Below are 16,832 nucleotides of genomic sequence, written 5' to 3' on the forward strand. Positions count from 1 at the left end.
GTAGCGGCAATGCTTGTTAATAAGACAGAATTAAGCGGTGGTATGCTGTCCAAAATGAGGCCCCATCTCACCCTCCATCTCTGTGGTGCAGCCACAGAGAAAGTATTCATGCAGGCTGCTTTAAGATGTTTTCTTTTGATAAGGGACAGCTCCCAAATGGGGATGCACTTAGCTAAGCCTGGCTATCATGATCAATGGTCATCCATTGGCGCCTATCTGTCTAGGGAGTGCCGAATGGACATCTGGATTGCATTCCTAAGTGTCAAGAGTAAGTGACTCATATCTCACCTTGACCAACCAATCAGGGACTGGCAGGGCGTGGTAATACCACGTGGGTCTCCAATGCCCGCCAAACTCTCAACCAATCAGCACACATCTGTGTCTTGGTCAAAAAGGGAGCGCAAGCTCAGATCGGGGCTCTCCTTGACCATTTCCGCGCATTCTCAGAGACAATCACGTGACAACTGCTGTTGTCTGCAAAGGGACTTGGACTTTGTTCTAAGCGCGAGGCCGAGGATCCCGTACATACTCAGAATTCTACCAACGTGAATGCTCCGCTTGATCAACGGCAGCCTACAGTTGGACCCTAGTCGACAACCTGAATAGCTTATTCAGAAGCAGCGCTGGACCGGGAACGAACCAGCTTCTTCCCAGGCAAAAGAGTGACTTGTGAGGACTCGCGGTCACACTCTGTGCATAGAGACTTTCTACTAGCCAGCCGGACTGCTAATAGATCCCCTCGGAGCAACGACTGCCTTGCGCGCCACAGTCAGATTCCTCCGGCTGTCCTACTCCGAGCTGGGCCTCGACTGGTTGGCCGGTAGCCAGAGGACACCGGGACAACGCCCATTGGACAACCGCCGGAACCGAGGCTGCAACAGAGCCTGTCAGCTGGTTTGGTGTTCGTGCCGGGAAATTCCAAATCCATACAGTGGATAAGTAAACCCCATGTTCTACATTGCGTCTTGAGAATTCAATTGTACCTCAAAACAAGTTGTTATCAATTTAATTCATGAGTAATGTATTTACTTACGAGTTTAGAGTAACAGTGGGTAATAACACTGATTAGCGATTTGGTAACCGAACGATATATATTGACATATATTCTCTGTTGTGTATCTCTTTGTGTTGGCATCTCTTCGAGATTATATACCTTGTATATTGATAACCCTCACAGTAAGGTCTGCCGCTCGTATCCAGGCAGACTAGTATATGTTTGGTGCACAATTTATATGAATAAATGTATCTTGTGTATTGAACCCGTGTGTGTGCGTTGTTAGTTGTTCTGACGATTGATTTTCTAAAAGCCCCAACGAAGAACCTCGTGATTACTGCTACAATTAATAATTGTCTCAGTAAACCCATCAAACCTCTACATTTAATGGCGTCCCTGGGTGGGCGAGTTTAGAATGAAATGAGAATCAATCGCACAGAATAACTGATATTGCTGTGAGTTTAAGTTCAGCACAGCACCGCGGCTTCTATAAGCGAATACCGGGTGTGCTGATAACTGCGTAAAGAAATCCCCCTGTTTTCTACCGTTTAGTGTAACGTGTGCTGATTGGAAATCCATCTGCTCGGGTGTTTAGATTCCATACTGTATTTTGGTAAAAGAAAAAAAAGGTAATACTCTTAAAGTTTCTCTGACGTAATGACAATGGCTGCTAAAATGTCTGAAGTGGAGTCGCTTATAAGTACTATTTCTAGTGACGACAATCCTGGTTACTGGAGCGGTATTGAAAAGTTGAACTTTGATGATATTGAGAAGCTGCAAGTAAATTTAGTAGCTAAGGTAGCGAACCAGCTTAACACAGGAGGGTCCCTGAATGCAGTTCAGGTCCTATCTAGTTTCGGCTTAAATCTAGCTAAACAGCTGGAACTGTCTTTGTCCGAGCTGACAAAGTTTCAAAAGCTTCAGGGAAAGCTAGAAAGATATAAGGCAGAGTGAGTTGAGCTGTTGGATATAATCAGAGAAAAGAGAGTGAAAAATGAGGAAAGTGAAGACAGACTCAGGGAAGTTTTAGGTAAATTAGATGACCTGTCTGCTAGAGAAACTGCGGCTGAGGTAGCTAGGAGAGACCTGGAAGCGAGCTTGAAAGAAAAAGAAAAAGAAATTGAGAGTTTAAATGAGCTCAGCCAGGAAAGGCAAAAGGAGTTAGATGCTGCCGTACTGGAAGCAAAACAGGCTAGATCCCACTTGCATGCCAGCCCACCTAGCAGCCCGGAGCGCTCACCCAGCACGCCGGGAGGAGGTTTCTCCCGGCCAGGGTCTGTGGTCAGATCGGCATGGGGGAGATCGCCAAGTCCTGCGCGAGACGCAAGGGCGATTCAATTCAGGCATAGACCCCCTGCTCCTGATCACGGCCTTCTCCCTGCCCGCGGAGAAACCGTAAAAATTAACCTCCACTCCCTGAGGCAGTTAGCCAAAGATGTAGAAAGGTTTGACCCGTCAGCGTCAGGGAATAATGTGGAGACCTACGTCGATGAGCTGAGATATACTTTGCAGTTTATGCCCGAAGCGTCCGAACAGGAAAAGGCTATGTTAGTAAGGAAAACTACTAGCCGAGCGGTCCACGAGTGGATGTCTAGACAAGGACCGGAGGTCTGTAATAGCTTTGAGGAGCTGTGTCAGGCAATGATCGGAGAATTTTCGGCTTTTATCGACCCCATATCTGCCGTGGCTGCTGCGCACCATATTAAGCACGAAAAAGCTGAAGCCCCTCGCGACTATTATGAGAGGCTTAGGCGCACTTATTTTGCAGGGTGGAATGAAGAGGGTTGCGAAGAGAACGTGAATTTCAAAGGTTTATTCATTGCTAATCTGCATCCCTCAGTCAGGAAAATGATTGTGATGCACACTGATGCAAAAGCGATGAAAATGGCTGACATTAGAAGGTTGGCTCAAAAAGCCTGGGGAGCTGAAGTCTCTGCTTCCTCAGAGCGAAAACCTGCTAAAACGGCCGTGTTCGCTACTAAAGCCAGCAGGGTTGACGACTCGCCTCAGCTCGAGGGAGCTGAGGTTCCTGAGCCTGCTAAGCCCAGGCGCAAAATAGGCAGGCAGGACCGCACTAAGCGTCAGAGCCGCCGTGAGCGCTACGGGGAAGGCAAGGGCTCAGGCAGAGCCTATCATAAGGCTGGACAAAGGGAGTCGACTGCAGCCCGCCTGGCCAGGCTTGAACAAGCCCTGCTTGAGAGATCAGGACAGGGTAAACCTTCCGCACCGAATGCCGGAAGCGTGAATGAGCTTAGGGGGACCACGCCCCCTCCCACTGGAGGAGGCGGGGATCCATCCCAAACCCCTCCCTCAGTCTATCTGATTGGGTGGGAGGGTTCCTGCCTGGAAGAAGGCTGTGACTCTGAGTTGGGTGCTGATCCCGCCCCTGAAGTCAAAGAAAAGGCAGGCTTCCAACAATTCTTAGGGAATCTCAGCCAGAAAGGCAAAGCAAGGCGTATTTATATCAAGGTTTCTCTTGAAAACGTCTTAGATAGAGAAGCACTGATTGACACTGGGGCTGAAATTAGTTTGATGTTTCAGCGAGCTCAAACGAGTAGCGAAAGGAAAAGGCATCATACTTAAGGTAGAACCGTGTAAGATAGAGATTTCCAGCTATACCCAGGCTCATGCCAGGATCACACACCGAGTGTGGGTGGCACTTAGGTTCAGGCCAATGAACGTGGTGCATCCTGTTTACATCTCTAGGTTTAAAACAGAGCCACTACTCATTGGCCAAGACCTGCTTGACAGGCTGGAGCCTCTGGTGGACTGCCAGCGTGGAAAATTGTGGGCTCAGGTCAAAAACCCTAACCCTGTCGCACAGCAAAAAGGGGGGTTCAGTGGTTATGCTGTGCTCACACAGTGCCCACTGAACACTATAGCTGAGTTGGAGGATCCTCCTGGTTCCTCTGGACGAGAAATAAATGTCTATTCTCACTTTCCAAAACTACAGGGAAGTCCTGCCCAGGCCAGCACTCCCACGGTCTCCCAACTACAGGAGCAGTGCTCCGAGCAGCTGCTTGACCCGCCAGGTAAAGCACACCCCTTTTTCATCCCTGAAGAAGAGTGGATCTCCCTGTCCGGTAATGAATGGGAGTCCTTTCTGTGCATCCTGGCACCTCAGGGGGACCAGGACTACCACCCCATGGTGGTGGGAGGGGTCCAGGTGGCAGAAGTGTAGGTTGATGATGTAATTCTTAGGCTCAGCTCTGAGAAGTCCATAATCAGTGAAGGTCTGTTCGAGGACCTGTCGCGAAGCCGTCAGGTGACCCTGGTGATGCAGTCACAAGATCTGTGGTGGGCACCCCCACCTCATAGGTCCATTTGGAGCAAAGGAAGCTGCTGTGTAGCTTCCATCTCCATCGGAAAAAGGAAGTTTGCTCACTACTTCCAGGTAGCACCTCAGCTGACCCATTCAGTCTGTATTGGTGCAGACCTGTTGGTTCGACTGGGCGCCCAGCTGGACACAGTAAACATTGTGCTGTGGACGCGGGTGAACCCAGGTGCCCACTCTCTAAGCGGCGACCCCGAGAACATTCGGTCAGGTCAGACGATTCCTCAGGCCTGCCAGGTAGTAAACGAATCGGACCTGATCGTTCCTGCGTCAACAGCAGGGTTTCCGGTACGGCTTGTCCTAAAGAGGGGACAGAGAATGGACGCTGAGATGGTTTTCTTCCAACCATCAGCTCAGTTTATCAGACTGAACCTAGCAGTCTGTGGTACCCCCAGACTGGAACGGAATGGCCGAGCCACCTGCCTGTTGGTGCAGAACATAGCAAAACAAGATGTCAAAATCCCTGCTCGCACTGACATGGGACTGGTAATTGACAATGGTTTCTATGATTTCGAACTGGCCATCCCAGTACTGGGGCAGCTCCCTGGTCCCTTGGCCAGGGAGGGGGGAACCGAGCAGGTGTACTACACCTACCCCCAGCGGATGATTGCAATTATGCTAATAGAGGGATTCTGCAACCAGGAGGTGTGCAGGGTGGACCTTAGCGATAAGGATGAGATGGTTGTGTACACAGTACACGCAAGTGTTCCGACGGACCACTCAGCCGAGAGTGCAACCCGGGATACCGCCATGCCGCCAAAAGCGGGGTTCCTAGAGCAGATACAGGAACAGGTTGGTAAGGCAGATGCCCTGGAAACGGAAAGCCAGCGTCAGCAGCTGCGTCAGATCTTCCAGGATTTCCAGGAAGTGTTTGCACGGGACGCCTATGACTGCGGGGTGACGGATTTGCACACAGTGCGCATTCCCACGGCCCCTGGCGCCCGCCCAACCTATGTCAGGCAGTATCGCATTCCCCTCACGGCATACGAGTCCATAAAGCAGACGTTGGTTCTACTAGAGCGTCAGATCATAAGGGAGTGTAACTCCACTTATAACTCCCCACTGTGGCCGGTGCTGAAACCCAATGGTAAGTGGCGTCTGACCATTGACTACCGGCAGCTGAATAAACAGGTTCCTTTGTCACGATGGCCAATGATCTACCTAGATCAGGAGTTAGCCAAGGTAACAACAGCGAAATATTTCACCACAGTGGATGTGGCCAATGGGTTCTGGACCCTTAAGGTAGAACCGACAGACCAGTACAAACTGGCCTTTTCCTTTGGAAACAGGTAGTTCACCTGGAATCGATGCCCCTTTGGGTATTCCAACTCCCCAGCGGAGTTCAACATATTTCTGCACAAAGCCATGAGTGATGTAGCCGCCAGGGGCAACCTGGTCTATGTGGACGATATTCTGATGCGGAGTCAGACCTGGGAAGAACACATGGCCGAGATCAGGCATGTGTTGACCCAGCTCTCCCGTGCAGGGGCCAAACTGTCTCTGGCTAAGGGACAGTGGTGTAGGACCCAAGTGGAGTACGTGGGACTATTGGTTGGAGCCCAAGGCATACAGCCACAGTCCAGCAGAGTCCAAGCTCTCCAGAATATGAAGTTGCCCACTAACCTGTCTGAACTGCGCAGCTTTCTGGGAGTATGTAATTATTCCTGGCAGTTCATTGAGGATTACGCTGAAATAGCAAGGCCCCTCCACAAGCTGTTGCAGAAAGACGTGCCCTTTGAGTGGGGGCCTTCCCCAGAACAGTCTGTGATGGAGCTGAAGCGCAGACTCGGTAGTGCGCCGTGCTTGGCCTACCCTGACAAAAATAAGGTCTTCTACCTTGAAGCAGGGTTCTCAGAGCACTGCCTTGGGGCTGCTCTGAGTCAGGAATATGACCAAGAGCGAAGGGTGGTGGCTTATGCCAGTCGAGCCCTGAGCCCAGTGGAGCAAAAGTTCTTGGACTGCGAGAAGGCCCTGTTGTCTACGGTCTGGTCGGTAGAACACTTCCGTAGTTATGTTGGGGGACAAAAGATCATTATCAAAACCTGCCACCAACCTGTGACATTCCTGCATAGCCAGAGACTGAAAGCGGACAGGGTGTCAAATAGCAGGATTGTGGCATGGATGATGGCCCTACAAGGCTATGAGATAGAGGTACGTTATGCACAGAGCAAGAAAATGTACCTGGGACAGGGCCTGGCTTTGGGCCAAGTGTGTCACGGCTGTGACATTGACATGGAAGCTCCAGAAAAAATTCCCGCTGCTGAGCTACTGAACAATCATCGGTACTACGATGAGAACGTGGGCCAGGGCTTACCCATGGCCTATGTTGACGGTTGCTCTTTTCGCCACGAACAGCAGGTGCTAGCAGGGGTAGGAGTAGTCTGGCAAGACAATACTCCCTGTGGGCCGACCTGCTATAAGCTAGGACCAAAGACTAGTCAGTATGCGGAAGTAGCTGGGGTGCTGATCACCCTCCAGCAGGCCCTGACAAATGGCCTTAAACAATTTGTCATCTGTAGTGACTCGAACTACACCCGACATAGCTTCGTGTCCTATCTTCCGTATTGGAAGGGTAACGGCATGAAAAATGCCCGGGGCAAGGAAGTAAAGAACAAAGAGTTGTTCCTGGCCAGTGACAAGCTCATGACCGAGGCTGGAATGATGGTTTACTGGAGGAAGGTGAAGGGACACTCCCAGGTGAAGGGATCCGACAAAGACGGGAATGATGAGGCCGACCGGCTGGCCAAATCTGGCGCCTTAGACGGTGAACCCTGGCAGTTCCAGCAGGAATGGCTACCCCCAGAAACCGTGGCTGAGGTCAAGGTGGTCACCCGAAGCAGGGCTAGACAGGATGTAGGAGCTGATCTCAAGCTCAATCTGTAGTGCTTGGGTCACAGGGTTTTAACACCGATCTTGCGGAAATGCAGAAACAGGACCCAGCAATTGGGCAAATGTATCAGCATATCGCTGACCCAGTGCGTCAACCTCTTTCGGAGCAGGTGCTGAGCCAGTCTCCGGAGCTGAAGGAGCTGGCAGAGGTGAAAGACAACCTAAAAATTATAAAGGGGTTGTTGGTTTGTGTACCAGTTGCACAAGGTGTCCCAAAGTGGGTAGTTCCCCGCTGTCATCGGGGGGTCATGATCCAACACGCTCATGACGAACCCTGTGGGGGTCACTGGGGAATCAAGGCCACGTACGACACTATCCAGCAGGTGGCATTCTGGCCTCACATGGGCCGAGACATCGCCGCGTATGTAAAGGGGTGTCTGACGTGTAGCCAGTTCCAACCATCACGGCCCTTGCACCGTGCACCACTCCAGAAAAAGGGCATGACATTCCCCTGGTCCAATCTACAAATGGATTGGGTGGGGCCGCTGGTGAGGTCATCCAGAGGGAACAAATATTTCCTCACTGTTACGTGTGCATTCACAAAATGGATTGAGTGCTTCCCAGCACCCAATGACACAGCAGAGACAACTGCAGTGCTGTTGGTGAACCATGTGTTCAGTCGATGGGGACTCCCCCTGACCGTGGACTCGGATCGGGGAACCCATTTCACAGCTACAGTAATGGCAACCCTGTGGAATATGCTTGGGGTCAAGGCCCAGTTGCATATCTCCTACCACCCTCAATCCTCGGGCCAGGCAGAAAGGGCAAACCGAACGGTGGTTAGTATGCTCAAAAAGTTTGTCTCCACCAGCAGTAGGGACTGGGACATTAAGCTGCCCCTGGTTCTGATGGCCATCCGAGCTACACCCCATTGCTCTACGGGGGTCCCACCTTTTGAGATGATGACAGGTCGGAAGATGACTCTTCCCCTACACTGTCTTTATGGGGTGAAGGACCTGAGCACGACGGGGGCTGCTACGGCCCATCAGTATGTGTCAGACCTGCGAGCACATCTGCAGGCAACCTTTGCTTTTGCCCAGAACAATCTGGGAAGGAGTGCAGAGGGTAGGAAAGCATACTATGACCAAAAGGCAGTTAACCAGGAACTCCAAGTAGGAGACAAGGTCCTGTACTTCCAATTTGCCAAACCCACAGGGGTGGCCCGGAAGTTCTTACCCAGTTGGACAGGACCCCACGAGATTGTCGATAAGGTATCACCGGTAGCTTATCGAATTCGGATTGAAAAGGGAAGGCAACCTCTGGTCTACAAGTGGGTGCATCGCAACCACCTCCGGTTGTATCGCCCACCTCAAATGGCGCCGGAGGACACAGAATAGGGTTAAAAGTCCAAACCCGATCAAAGAGGGGGGTGCCCCTTTGTAGCTGCAGGTAGTTAGGTACTGTAGTGTAGGTCCTGCTAGGAAAATATATTCAAAATTATAGTGGAACTGAACCATGTGCCTCATCTGTGTTCCAGAATGGGAATCCTAAAACTGCCACGGCTGGTCCTGACAGTACTGTGGATCGCCTCGACACAGCCCCTTGAAGTTGTGGAACCCGGTCCTCCTACCGGCATAGTCCTGCAGGACGCTCCCGGATTGTTGTTAACAAATTGCAGAACATATACTCAGCGAGTGTATGTACGGCTGGACCCAAGTGATGTGTTTCGGAAGCACATCAACATGAACAGTAGGGTGTCCTATCATGGTAGGCAGTGGGCTGGGGATACTGTATGGCATGCCCAGCTAGACACTATACACATGCTCCGCCAGCTGAGGAAGGCAACAGTCACCCAGGAGGAGATGACAGGCCTCAGCCGCCCAAAAAGGTTCTTGGGGGGTCTGATTGCTGCGGCCTCCGCCGTGGGTTTGCTATTTTCAGCGGGTCTGTTTGCTGCTAACACTGTCACCCTGACCACCATGAGAAGGCAGGTGTCTGGGTTACGTAAGGAAATGCCAGAAATTTATGACAGGCTGTATCAGCAGCAGCAGCGGCTGGAAAGCCTAGGGAAAACCTTACAGGGCACAATTTTAGCAGTAAACCTTCATGCAGCAGTGTTAAATAACACCCTCCACACCGTGGGCAGGATTGTCGACGTGTTACAGTGGGACTACGCTTATGTGCAACAGGTCAGAATGCTGATGCAGGATCTGCTTAGGGAGCTTAGTGCCACGGTAACTAGCCTAGCCATGGGACAGATTCCAACCTACTTGGTTCCACTGTCCTTAGTAGAAGAAGTACTGAAGACAACCACTTCCGAGATGGTGCAGCCATTGCAAGTACATCTTGCATACAGTCTAGGCAGTGCCATTCCCATACATGTCAACCCCGAAGCCAAGGAAATAGGTTTCCTGTTGAACCTTCCCATCGTGAGTAGCAAGGATATCTATAGACTCAAGTCTAAATTGAACGTTGGCTTCTGGAGGGGGGACATGCATGTGAAGTTGACCACCCTACCGCTCATAGCTTACCAGGAGGATGATCCAAATTTGTACCTTGTTCCAAACCTGGAACTGTGTATATCAACCAAGGATATCCACTGGGTATGCCCAAGTAAGCCATTCCTTAGGGACACAACTCAGAGGTTTTGTGGTATCAGAAAGGGGGCTGCCACTGAAAAGTGTAAGGCCACAGTGACGAGCAAAAGTGAGGTTAACGAACCCCAGGTTGAGCAGGTGGGAAAGAAATGGCTGGTCAGCACACCACAGTTAACTGTTACAATAACCTATGACAGACATGATACAGCTACCGAAGTGCAGCTACCCAACCAAACAGTTTTTCTACAAGTTCCTGAAGGAGCTATAGTGCATCTCAACGATTTAGCACTGTATCACCTGGAGTCAGAACTGTATGAAACGGAACTCGAGATTGTGGACGCTTTCAGAGGACACAGCGTTGACTTGGATGAGAGAATCCAAGAGACAGTAAGTCTTGAGGGTGTACAGGTAGTCGAATTTGTTCTTAACGACACAAACTTAAAAACTACACTGGTAGGTCCCAAGCACAGTCATTGTGGATCCTCTGGGGCACTAGGAACAATAAACATGGTCATCTTGACACTGCTGCTGGGTAGCTGGATCATGGCTGGGGTAATGTGTTGGATGCTGTTCTCTTGTATCAAAGCCTTGCGGGGTAGTTTGAATGAGACAAAGGGAGCAATGGTTTATCACCGAAATCAGGTAACCACTCCCAAACGTCTGCCTGCTGCAGAGCTATCTGATACTGATAGTGAACTGCCGGAAGTTTAAGGTCTAGGGCTAATGATGATGCCCGATGCCTCATTTCTATGTACCTTATAACTGAGAGCAGGTATACGCAATGTTCTTTCCAACACTATTTCCTGTACAAATTCTCGAGAGGTAATGTGAATATTGGGTGGTAGAATCCACCGTGGTACAACAGACATCACTTAACTCTGTTTTTGTTTTGAAGGCAACAACGCCTCAGGACCTCGTGACCTTCAAAAAGGGGGGATATGTAGCAGCAATGCTTGTTAATAAGACAGAATTAAGCGTTGGTATGCTGTCCTAAAGGAGGCCCCATCTCACCCTCCATCTCTGTGGTGCAGCCACAGAGAAAGTATCCATGCAGGCTGATTTAAGATGTTTTCTTTTGATAAGGAACAAGCTCCCAGACAGGGATGCACTTAGCTAAGCCTGGCTATCATGATCAATGGTCATCCATTGGCGCCTATCTGTCTAGGGAGTGCCGAATGGACATCTGGACTGCATTCCTAAGTGTCAAGAGTAAGTGACTTATATCTCATTTTGACCAACCAATCAGCGACTGGCAGGGCGTGGTAATACCACGTGGGTCTCCAATGCCCGCCAAACTCTAAACCAATCAGCACACATCTGGGTCTTGGTCAAAAATTGAGTGCAAACTCAGATCGGGGCTCTCCTTGGCCATTTTCGCGCATCCTCAGAGACAATCACGTGACAACTGCTGTTGTCTGCAAAAGGACTTGGACTTTGTTCTAAGCGCGAGGCCGAGGATCCCGTACGTACTCAGAATTCTACCAACGCGAATGCTCCACTTGATCAACGGCAGCCTACAGTTGGACCCCTCGTCGACAACCTGAATAGCTTATTCAGAAGCAGCGCTGGACCGGGAACGAACCAGCTTCTTCCCAGGCAAAAGAGTGACTTGTGAGGACTCGCGGTCACACTCTGTACATAGAGACTTTCTACTAGCCAGCCGGACTGCTGGTAGATCCCCTCGGAGCAACGACTGCCCTGCGCGCCACAGTCAGATTCCTCCGCCCGTCCTACTCCGAGCTGCACCTTGACTGGTTGACCGGTAGCCAGAGGACGCCGACACAACGCCCATTGAACAACCGCTGCAACAGAGGCTGCAACAGAGCCTGTCAGCTGGTTTGGTGTTCATGCCGGGAGATTCCAAATCCATACACAGTGGATAAGTAAACCCCATGTTCTACATTGCGTCTCGAGAATTCAATTGTACCTCAACACAAGTTGTTATCAATTTAATTCATGAGTAATGTATTTACTTCCAAGTTTAGAGTAACAGTGGGTAATAACACTGATTAGCGATTTGGTAACCGAACGATATATATTGACATATATTCTCTGTTGTGTATCTCTTTGTGTTTGCATCTCTTCGAGATTATATACCTTGTATATTGATAACCCTCACAGTAAGGTCTGCCGCTCGTATCCAGGCAGACTAGTATATCTTTGGTGCACAATTTATATTAATAAATGTATCTCGTGTATTGAACCCGTGTGTGTGCGTTGTTAGTTGTTCTGACGATTGATTTTCTAAAAGCTACAACGAACAACCTCGTGATTACTGTTACAATTAATAATTGTCTCAGTAAACCCATCAAACCACTACAACATACACACTCCACACAGATAGCGCACAGGTCAGGAATGAAACACAGAGCTCCAGCACTTCATGGTAGCAATGTTAACCACGGTGCCACCTGTAAAATAAATATAATTTGTGAAACACTAAGAGATTGTGTAAAACAATATTCTATATACTTTCACTCTGGATCTTTAACAATGTATTTAACCTTTTATGTTAGGTTGCCTGGTTTTGGGAGGAAAGGGAATTTTCCAAATTAAATGAAATTAGCAATTATTAACAGAATATATTTCTACATATCAACACTATAATAAAATATGCAAAATATTATTTAATGATTTGAGTTGTATAATACTGATACAGTAATTGTATTTGAAAGGGTGTTTTCAGTCCTGTTACTGTTATTTACAGATGTTTTTAGCACCAAAACCAGACAATAACAGTTCAGTTTCCAGTAAAGAATCCTGTCGCTACATAACAGAAAGTCTTTCCCACTTCAATCTGCATCTCTCCACTATATTCTCACCAGTGAGGAAGTAAAAGACTCTGTTTTTAAACACACACTGACTTCATACAAGTGACCACACTGACCTGACATCTCCAGTTTTGTGTCCATTTCTTCTTTTATTGTTCCAGTCACTTCACAATAAAGCAACTCAGACCACTTGTATCCACTTCCAGGAAGTAAGGACACGTATTTGCAAGAGTTTCAATTCTTAGTAAAAGAAGCTCTAAAACACCTTCTATGCCGCACAGTGAGCAATCATGCCCTCTTTCTAGGAGGACTGGGATAGAAAATCAATTACTAAAACCATTTTGTCCACTTCCAGAGAGCCCACACACTTAATTGGGAGGGTTTCAATTCAGAGTAGGAAAAAAAATCTCTAAATTAAATTTTTATGCTGCACAGAGAGCACTTTCTTCCATATGGCCGGTTAGCTCAGTTGGTTAGAGTGTGGTGCTAATAACACCAAGATTGCTTGTTCCTATACAGGCCAGGAGAGCTCCTTCTCTTCTGCCAAAACCCTTTGATCTTTCTTTCCATGGTGAAATATGATGCAAAGATACCACTTACTATAGATAGATGAGTGTGAAGAGGAAAGTGCTCAAATATTTAAAATCTCATATGTGAAGAAAAGATAGAGTGTCACTATTTGCATAAGTGAGGTTTTCAAATTATCCTTTGGAAAGACGCTCAAATCCAGCCTATTAAGTCTCAGGACCAGATGATTGGCTCAATACCCAGGTGAAGATAGTCAATCAGAGAACTTAGATATAAAAAGTGCATCTGAGTGGAAGTTTATTAGTCTTTTAAGACAGGAATTTGGGGCTCAGGTCCTATATGGGGTGTCTCGTTCTGTGCTCAAACCCAGAGATTACACTCAAAGTGAGGACGAAGTGTGTTGGGGAAAATGTGATGTTAGATCAACTGCTTTTCCAGAAGCCAATGTGATATAAATTAAAGTTTTCGTTTGACCGAGGATCATCGTGTGCTGAAATTGGTCCTGGAGAAGTGCATACAGTAAGGCAGAAGGTTTGTGTTGTTTGTACTGTGTCAGAGTGGCCAATAGCTCCCTGTTGTTATTACAATATTTTATATAACTAAATATTTCTTGTGCAAAACTGTTCTTACAGCCGTAAAAACACGAGCACCTTCTCTATGTTTCTGGATTTTATATATGTGGTATTAAAAAAAAAAAACTTATTCAAATGACCCCCTTAAAATACAATAGTCTGAAGAATCACCAAAACACAATATATCAATTTGGGTGACACTAACGGAAGAGGAACACAGCCTTGAAATCCACAAAGTTTATTTTCAACAGCAAAATATGCTTAAAGAGAAGTTGAGAAGAAAGAAACCTTCCATGCACTTAAGCTTATATTAACCCACTACGTTAGAATATAAGAAGAGAAGAGTAGGAGAAAAGGATCTGATATGCAGTAACAATGCCGAATTGAATGAACACCAAACACAGCTGATAGGCTGGCCCTGTTGTGATTTCGCCTGCTTCAACCCTTTTTTCTTTCAATTAAACAAGCCTAAGTGTCACGCTTCACAATGTGTCTTAATATTTTCCTTTTTCTTTCCACAGTACAAGAGGAGAGCTATTGTTAATTGAAACTGTATTGAATAAAATTATTTCTATGTGCCTAACTTAAATTGTATATGACAATTAGCACATTTACTGGTTTTATGACAGTAAACCAAATTCTACAAAAGTGCGTTAAGGCGAGACGTTTTGCTACGTGAAGCTGGAACGGGTTCATGGAATGACAGTATGAAAAGCTTTGGAAAAAGACATGTTGTGTGCCCATCTTCAAGCGATCAAATCGTATGATTAAATGATGTTCCAGCAAAAGTGCTCTGTTTTACTAAGTCATCTGCGTAGGAATCAGGCAGTGGGACTGGGATAAAGTTGCTCATTCTTCCTTATTTCTATGTCTTGTAGAGAAATAGGTGTTTCTATCGGTACAGGTATAGAACACAAACACCCATTGTAAGCAATTGAGGATTCATAATCCTGAATTTTAAACCCACGGAATATTTATACTTTGTATTAGTATTTGTGAATATTACAGCTTTTAAAAAAATGTTTTTACAAATTGTGTGAGCATTTTCTGTTACATCACTTTATTGTTTCGTGCATTCTGCTGACTTATTAAAAAAATATATTTTTATAAAACTATTGTTGTCTTTTGAATGTATTTCTAAATGATTGTTTTTAATCTTAATCACATGAAACACAAACAACACCCATAATAAGAAATGTATAATTGATCATTAATTTTAAACCTATTTTTTTACCTTATTTAATTATACTGAGGGTTTTTATAACATGCTGTTAGTATATCACTTTTTATAAAGTGTGCTTTAAATCTTTTGCTACACCCCAATTTGCACCACTGATATTCAGTTAGACCTATTTAAAGGTATGTTGTACAAAAAAATATTTACGGTTTTATTATTTCTGCACGTTACTGAGATTTCTGACATACTATACACATGCTGTCTCATGCCTGTGTAGAAACGGCTGTGATTTCATGTGACAAAAAAACGGAAAATCCATACATTGTACTTCAACTGAGTCTCAGTAAGTAGACCCTGCAGCGCTCTGGGTGCCAGCTAGCTCAATAACAAGTGCGCCGTAGAGACAGGAATTACACTTTGCCTGCGTTATGCATGAAATGGCGAGGCTGCATGCTCCCATATGGTCTAGCGGTTAATATTCCTCGATTTCACCAGGGTGACCCGGGTAATACTTTCAGTATTTAAAATTTATTTCTCGTATTGCCTGCTGCCTCTTGGTATTTTGCCAGTATCGGACACAGAAAACACAATGAGGACCTTCCCACGTTATATGCGTATCTGTTACTGTGTGAAAGAATTAAGCGTTTTTGATTACAACCATTAATTTCAATGACTACTGACATTTGCTCTGTTTTGAATAGTCAACACACCACAACGTGAGAGACACTAGAATCCTGATCACCACATAATTATAAGCCAGCTACCTCTTTAAAGTGACGACAGCAGATCCACTCAGGCGTCAGCATCTGACTAACTCAATCGGTAGAGCCTGAGACTCTTAATCTCAATGTTGTGGTTTCCAGCCCCACCTTGGGTGCAGTGTATGTCATTCTCTTACACAAGGTCCCGCTCATCTTTAATCACCTTAATGGTACCTAGCACTAAATGGCAATGCATGTATTTGGTCCAGCTAAAGATTATCAAGAAGCAAATCTCTTTCCTTGCTTTAGTAGATGAATCAAGGACTCTGCTCTCAATGTATTTTCACCAGACACTAGGACAGATAAACGCAGTTAATACATGCCACATTATAGTATGAAATTGCTTGAGCAAAACATTGTTCATTATCGCAACCATTATTAGTAGCTTAGTTCCTCTCTATTTTTTATACAGTAGTTTCTTTAAAAAAAACATGCCTGTCAGAAGGCCAAAGAAATGAGGTGAACGTGATAACCACCGCGCTACGGAAACAATAGTACACCCTACTCCCAGAGCAGGATTGGAGACTCCACATTCTACAGCTCTCTAGCAATAGAGGAGTTCCGACTAGAGAAATGGGGATAACCTCCTCTTCAGGATGTGGAAATATATTTACCGAGACGAGTCCTTTTTTTGAAGGTCAACACTCTCTGCCAGTCACCCCTCCTCGCGCAATGTATCTCTCTTAACACACCAAAGCGATCGCTATTATTACACGTTTTTGCACTCCGCATGCTGTTTTACGGGGCTGTCTTCTGCACTGAGTTGCTCATTTAAAATCCAAAAGGCAACATAGACGCGCTCCTATACGAGGAGTTGTACCCAGACCGCCTGGGTGATTTAGAGATTACAAATGATTTAAAAAGACATGAAAAGCCCCCCCCCCCCCCCACCGTCGGGGACTAGAACAGGAACCCAGCCTCTTGAGCCAAAGGGAAATCTCCCATCAACCCTGCGGCTGCGGTCCTTGCTATTCACAGGGAAGGGCGGTGACGTCACCGCTCTGGTAAGCCAGCTCAGCTCTCGCAAGCAATGGAGGCCGTATGCGTTACAATATGTAACAAAATGTTTTAAAAAAAAACCTTAACAATATTGCTGACAGTTTTTGAAAAGGAGCTCTGCAATATTCACAAATACTAAAACAAGGTATGAATACTCCATGGGTTTAAAATTCAGAATAATGAATGGTAAACTGTTTACAATTGGAATTTTTATGGTTCGTATGATTTAGCGACTTTTTTACAATATGTAAAAGAAAACAGTACAGCTAA

This window comes from Atractosteus spatula, chromosome 10, assembly GCF_055471065.1.
Source record: "Atractosteus spatula isolate fAtrSpa1 chromosome 10, fAtrSpa1.hap1, whole genome shotgun sequence".
Classification (NCBI taxonomy): Eukaryota; Metazoa; Chordata; class Actinopteri; order Semionotiformes; family Lepisosteidae; genus Atractosteus; species Atractosteus spatula.